Source organism: Mustela nivalis, assembly GCF_964662115.1.
Source record: "Mustela nivalis genome assembly, chromosome: 9".
NCBI classification, from domain to species: Eukaryota; Metazoa; Chordata; class Mammalia; order Carnivora; family Mustelidae; genus Mustela; species Mustela nivalis.
This window is the reverse complement of record NC_139028.1, coordinates 12,991,944-12,998,288: the sequence shown is the minus strand read 5'-3', so window position 1 is coordinate 12,998,288 and position 6,345 is coordinate 12,991,944.

The window sequence follows — 6,345 nt, the reverse complement described above, 5'->3', positions numbered from 1 at the left end:
ACGGACGGCGGCGGCGTGCGTGGCTATTGGCCGGCAGGAGGGGGCGGGGCGGGGCCGGGCCTCGGCGGACCGATTTGGCCCGAGCCGCCGCACAGTCCGGCCAGCACGTGACAGGCCGCCGGTCCCTCTTCCCCACTTCTGACCTTGCCAGGTCGGTGGGGCAGGGTCACCCGGGCGTTTAACGCTCACGGAGCCGTCTTCTCCCACTCAGACCCACCCGGCTTATTCACATGTTATTGTGCAATCCAGTTCGCTTTTTGCTTGTTTTTAGAGATTTTATTTGAGAGAGAGAGAGAGTACGCGCGTGCATACACACACACACACACACACACACACACGAGGGGGGAGGGGCGAGGCACACGGAGAAGCAGGCTCCCTGCTGAGCAGGGAGCCCCAGGCGGGACTCAACGGAGGAACCCGGGATCATGACCTGAGCCCAAGGCAGACGCTTAACAGTGGGAGCCACCCAGGAGTCCCCCCAATTAGTTTTTAATTTATGATGAGATAACGTTTGCAAGTATGTTTCAGGAAGAGGAGGAATAGAATACACGTTAATAGCTACCTTTACTGAGCAATTAATAAGAATTTTTAAAGTAAGTTTACCTATTTCTCTTTTAAGTAATCGCTATGCCCAACATGAGCTCGAACTCAGACCCAGAGATCGAGTTGCACCCCTGGGTGACTCCGTGGGTTAAGGGTCTGGCTTCGGCTCAGATCTTGATCCCAGGGTCCTGGGATAGAGTCCCGCATGGGTGCCCCCCTCCTGCTCAGCAGGGCCTGTTCTCCTGGCCCTCCCCCTCCACCTGCTTCTGATCTCTCTCTCTCTGACAAACACAACAACAACTAAAGAGTTGCATGCACCACCTACTGAGCTAGCCAGGTGACCACACAATAAGAATCCTATTAAACTTGAGGCTTCTGGGTGGCTCAGTGGGGTAAAGGTAGGACTCTTGATTTCAGCTCAGGTCATGATTCTGGGTGGTAAGATCAAGCCCAGAGAGCAGGGACTCTGCTTGGGATTTTCTCTCCTTTCCCCTCTCCCTCAACTCATGCTCTCTCCTTCTCTAAAATAAATAAATGAATCTTTTTAAAAGAAAAAATTTATATTTAATCTTCACAGAAACTCCATGAACTACATGCTATTATTATCCACCTCGTAACTAAGGAGCTAACTGAAGTACAAAGAGGGTAACTTTTTTGTCACAATTGCACACAAAGTGTTGTGGAGCTGAGGTCCGAACTGATTATGTCTGCATAGCATCACTTCCCTGTTCCTTTTCCCAGAGAACCATGGAAATGTCAGCCGTGATTATTGTCCTCACATTTTGGGAACGCAATACTTAATCTTGAATCATCATCTGAGACAGCAAATCTTTGTGACTCTAACATTTTCTTTTATTGTCATATAGAAGATACAAAGAGTGGAGTGTGTGGGTGGCTCAGTAGGTGAAGCGTCCGTCTTCCTTCTTCTCAGGTCATGATCTCAGGGTGATGGGATCGAGCCCCACATCGGGCTCCCGGCTCAGGGAGGGAATCTGTTTCTCCCTCTGCCTCTATCCCTCCCCCAGCTCGTGGGCTCTCTCTCTCAAATAAATAAAACTTTTTTAAAAAGAAGATACAAGGAGGGCGCCTGGGTGGCTCAGTGGGTTAAGCTGCTGCCTTCGGCTCAGGTCATGATCTCAGGGTCCTGGGATTGAGTCCCACATCGGGCTCTCTGCTCGGCAGGGAGCCTGTTTCCTCCTCTCTCTCTCTCTGCCTGCCTCTCTGCCTACTTGTGATCTCTCTCTGTCAAATAAATAAATAAAATCTTTAAAAAAAAAAAAAAAAAAAAAAAAAGAAGATACAAGGAGTGACAGCACACAACTTACCCAAGCCCATATTTTTCCCAAAGTAAAATTCCCACCCTTCATTATCTTTTGTTTGAAATTGTGTTTGTGGGCAGTTGAGGGAGATTGCATTTTTCAAAGATGACCACACCTGTAGTTAGCTGACCCAATAAGCTCTTCTTTCCACGTGCCTGATGCTTACTCCAGAGGTGGGGTTTGTGTTACCTCCCCCAGAATCGGAACACAGACTGTGTGGACCAGGGCAGTATGGCAGAAATGAGGCTGTGTGATTTCCCAGGCTAGGTCCAGGACAAAATATGGATAAAAAGCCTTGAAATGACTCCAGTTCCCAGCATTCAACCCTTCTAAGTTGAAAGCCCAGACATCATGGAGCAGAGATAAGCCTTTCTTTCTCTGCCCTGAATTCATGTGCCACAGAACCAGTGAAAGAAATTAAATGGCTGTTTTTGTTTTTAAACCACTATGTTTGGGGTTGGGTTTTGTTTGTTTGTTTTTAAAGCAAAGCAGCAAATAAACACAACACCCCATCTTTAACTTCTTGGGCACCCCAGTTGTCCCTTAAAGTAATGTTTGATTCCTTCACCTACCAGAGCCTCTATATTCAAGGTCACCAAGTTCTACCTCCTTCCTTTGACTTTCACACTCAATGCCTTCTCTCTTGCTAAGCCTCCTCCAGGCCAAGCACAGACCTCTCCACACCTCTTGCTTCAACAGCTACTGAAAGAAAATCATTACAGTATGTACCCGTGCCTAAGCTCTGTGTTTGTGTGTGTGAGGCCCAAGATATATATACACCTATATAAGATATTTATATCTACATATATACATCTATATATCTTAAAAGTTTATTTATTTGAGAGAGAATATGAGCAGGAGAGCAGCAGACTCTGACCTGAGCACAGAGTCCAGCGTGGCTCAGTCTCACGACCCTGAGCTGAAGGCCTGACCTGAAACCAAGAGTCAGTCGCTCAACCGACTTTGCCGTCCCGTATGCCCCCAAACTGTCACAGATTTAGAGCAAACAGTCTTACTGACCCCTACTTACCACTCTGTACTTGTAGACAGTCCACTTCAAAATGCAGGCCAAGAAGCAAGGCAGCAGCTACCTGACAGGGCATAAGCACACTGTGAAATGTTTAACACTCAGCCAACACAGTAGAAGCGAAGGTCAACAAAGGTCAGATCGTAGCTATAAAACAGACATGGGATTAGTAAATTGGGTGGGGAGGGAAGCAGCAGAGAATTCGATCAAGGCTGCTGACCTGAGAGACTGAGTTCATTCCGAAGTGGAGCAAGTGTGTGACTCTTGGTAAAATGCTCAGGAACCAGCTGGAAAGACACATGGCTCCTGGCAGGGATAGCCTGGGCTGGCACCGGGCTGGGGCATCCACATGGAGACGAGGGTGAGAGCTAGGGAAGTCAATGAAGAGGAGGGAATCCAGAGGAAAGTCTGGGGCGTGCAGGCAGAGGAAGAGCAGGGAAGGAGATGGACAGAGGGAAGAGAGGAACGTGTGAGACGAGCAGAAATGGCATCTTTAACACCAGGGGTTGAAACGAGTTAACTGGGTTCAACCCAGTTCAATATGCAAGTGCGGTGTGTGGAACTTAAGAAACAAAACAAACAAGCGAAGGGAGCAAACACAGAGGCCAACCAAGAGCCAGACTTAACTGGGAGAACACACTGGCGGGTGCCAGCAGGGAGGGGCGGGTGGGGGAGGGGGAAGCAGGTGATGGGGACGAAGGAAGTGCTGGATCACTGCGTTGTACACCTGAAAATATTACACTGTATGTTAACTAACTGCAATGTAAATAAAGCTTTAAAAAAAAGTGGCAGGGGCACCTGGGTGGCTCAGTGGGTTAAGTGACTGCCTTCCACTCAGGCCCTGATCCCAGGGTCCTGGGATCAAGCTCCCCATCGGGCTCTCTGCTCAGCAGGGAGCCTGCTTCCTCCTCTCTCTCTCCTGCCTCTCTGCCTACTTGTGATTTCTGTCTGTCAAATAAATTTAAAAACCTTTTTTTAAAAAGTTGCAAATGCTGTAAGGAGATCCAGAGAGAGGAAGATTGAAGATGCACCTTTGATTAAGCAACAGGGACGTCACGGGTGACCTTGGCCAGAGAACCAGTGCGGCATAAGGCAGCGAGTAGGAGATGGCAGAACGGGAGGCAGACAGTGGAGGAGACTGTCGAGGTGTTTAGAAGAAAACAGAAGGAAGACACTGAGGTCACAGTGCCAGCAAGGCAGGGGAGGAATTCTTTTAAGGATGGCAGACCCTTGAATAAGTCTGTTTGGGGGAGGGGGGGTCAAGGCGTTCAAACTTCGGAAGCATCAGCCTTACCTGAAGGGCCAGTTGAAATTCAAATTTCTGGCTGCTGCCGGAAGACTTTCTGCAGCCAAGGTCTTGGGGTCAAGCTCGAGGATGTGGTTTTCCAAGTTCTCAAGGGATAACGCTGCTGGTCTGTGGACCGCAACTGTGATAAACACGGCTGTAGGCCAAGGAAGAAGTAATCAGAAAGATGTTGGGAAGGCAGAGGGGATACAGAGGTCTTTGGAGCAAAACGCAGGAGGCAGGAGCTGGGTTTCAGTAAGACAGTGAAATAGTTGTCCTTGAGTAAGGATGGAGGGAGCTCCTCCCCGAGACAGGCAGGCAGGTGAAGACGGGCACTGTCGGAGGGACAGCCTAGAGGTGGGGGGAAGGCAAGTTTCGAAAGTTCACGTGGGAAGGCCCCGTTTCCTCTGCTGTTTTCTCCGAGCAAGGTCATCTGCTGAGAAGGAAGAAGGTGAAGTACGCATGGAGCCGCCACAGGAGAAGGGCCGAGGGAAGGTGTTCCCCCACCCCGACGGCCACCCTTCGTCATGGGCACGGTGCGTGTCGTCTCAAGGACGGGTGCTGATTTCCCAACCTGGCTCAGTGCGGAGATTATTTAAATTATGAATTTGCTCTTTCCAGTTGGATTTTTTCCATGTGGAGGAGAATGAGTTCTCTATACATTTTACTTATTAATTACCTGCATGTTGGATGTGTCGTTTACACGTTCACTAGGTTGTCTGTCTGTCCTGTGGGTGGCTTCCTCTGCTTCCTTGTGGCAGTCTCGCTTCACGATTTCGGGGCTCACATTTAGGTCTTCAACTGCTTCGTTTTGTGCATGGGGCAAGAAAGTGGTCCAGTTTGGGGGTGCCTGGGGGACACAGTCAGCTGAGCGTCTGGCTTTTGATTTCAGCTCAGGGTCACGACCTCAGGGTCATGGGATCGAATCCTGCATGGGGTCTGTGCTCAGCGGGAGCCTGCTGGGGATTCTTGCTCTCCCTCTGCTCCTCCCCAGCTCTCAAGAAAGCACAAAATCTTAAAAAAAAAAAGTTGTCCAGTTTAGCCAACACCATTTATTGAAAAGGCTTCCCCTCCCCCATCACGTATTCTTACCTCCCTTATCATAGATGAACTGAAGGTATGGGCAAAGGTCTCTTTCTGGTCTCTTTATCCTGTTCTGTCAGTTCACGAGTCTGACCTTGGGCCAGTACCACACTCTTCTCACTCCACTCTTTGGTGCCCCATTTGCAGGGCACGGACAGACGGGGCTTAGCATGGTTCTTAAAGGGCCCTGGGGTTTCCGGGAGTGGCGCGCGAGCACTAGCTCCAACTCAGCCACCAGCTGCCTGAGCCGGCTCCTGAGTCAGTCCTTGGAAGCTTTGAGGCATGGACTTCTGCTTTCTCGCTGTCGCAGTCCTAGATGGCACCTTCGTTCAGGAGGAGGCTGGGTATCCACACTGAAAATCTGGTCAGCGAAACCACCTTTGTTAATTCTTACGGAGAACTTGCTGCCTCTCAAATGTCGGCACTCATCACTGTACCTCCCACTCGACCTCTGCAGCTTCTTCTCTCCACTTTCACAAAATTGAACAGCTATTGCCTTGCCCTGGACCAGTTTTGGCTTCCAGGAGTTATGGCTGGTTTGATCTTCTATCCAGACCACTATAACTTTCTGTGTATCAGCAGTATGGCTGTTTGGCTTTCTTATCCTTCCTGTGTTCACGGGAGGAGCACTTTTGATTTCCTATAAGAACTTTGTCTTTGTTCATAACTTGGCTGTTTGGCCCAAGAGGCCTAGCTTTGGGCCTGTCTCCATTTCCACACGCCCTCCTCACCAAGCTTAATCACTCTTAGCTTCCGGTCTCAAGTGAAAGATGTATGACTCTTTCATTTGAACACTTAGATGCCACTGTAGGGCTAACTGGTCCAGTTTCAGTACTGTTGTGTCAGGAATAGGGGGCCCTGAGGAGAGGGTGTGGGGGAACAGTCAGTTGGTGGGAGTCCGAACACAAATGACATGTATCGGTTCAGTTTGCCATCCCTACGTGGGTGCACTTTGCGGTACCTGAAACCATTACAAAAGTAGCATCAAAGATCACTGATCACCGTAACAAATATAACGGAAGTTTCAAAGATTGCAAAAATCACCAAAATGTGATTCAGACACAAAGAGAACAAAAGCTATGGGAAAA